Raw genomic sequence first — 679 nt, forward strand, 5'->3', positions numbered from 1 at the left:
GAAAACTCTGAAGAAACTGTAAATAGAAACAATGAACAGTATATCCTTAAAAAGACGTAAGTGGATGCCTATTTCAGAAAATAATCATGTGTCGTTTCTAATAAATGCAAAAGAATGCAAATAAGACATGTTAAAGAAATAAATAAGCAATTCAGTATTACTAAACAATGACTTAACACTGATTCAAGCTGTTTAACCTGCTTCATAGTTTCAGTATACAGGCCAGAGACCTGGGAAATTATTCCTGCATCTTCAGAGAAAATCAGGCACAAGTAACATTTGTTTTAGATGGTATGTTGTCATTTTATGCACATACTGTGTTGTTTTAAATGGTTCATACAATCATATTTATAATTTAGATTATGCTAACCTGATGTATTTTGCTTCCCCACCCCCCAAGTTCCTGTAATAAAAGACAAAAGAGACAAGCCGGTAGTGAGCTACACTGGAGATTCAGTTGTACTGGAGTGTAAAATCAAACACACACCAAACACCTGGAACTGGTACAAGGCAAACAATACTGAAAAGGTGAAAAAGAAATGGAGAATATGAGATCGATTATACTACTTGAACCTAAGCCTATTTTTTCATCTAATATAATTTATAATTTTATTTCATTTACTGAAAAATATGGTAACCCTAACCCTATAGTAAGTACATGTAGTTAATTAATATTACT

The 679-nt window shown here is 32.1% G+C and overlaps 1 long non-coding RNA gene across 1 annotated transcript; it reads left to right on the plus strand.

Moving 5' to 3' along the window:
- The first annotated feature begins 10 nt into the window (after positions 1 to 10).
- Positions 11 to 523, plus strand: LOC107682339 (uncharacterized). Its single transcript, XR_001633456.1, has 3 exons — positions 11 to 56; positions 209 to 291; positions 401 to 523. It is a non-coding gene; the product is annotated as an uncharacterized LOC107682339 (long non-coding RNA).
- Positions 524 to 679: the final 156 nt, after the last annotated feature.

The sequence above is a fragment of the Sinocyclocheilus anshuiensis genome, unplaced genomic scaffold (assembly GCF_001515605.1).
Source record: "Sinocyclocheilus anshuiensis isolate Anshui unplaced genomic scaffold, SAMN03320099.WGS_v1.1 C32080744, whole genome shotgun sequence".
In the NCBI taxonomy this organism is placed as follows: domain Eukaryota; kingdom Metazoa; phylum Chordata; class Actinopteri; order Cypriniformes; family Cyprinidae; genus Sinocyclocheilus; species Sinocyclocheilus anshuiensis.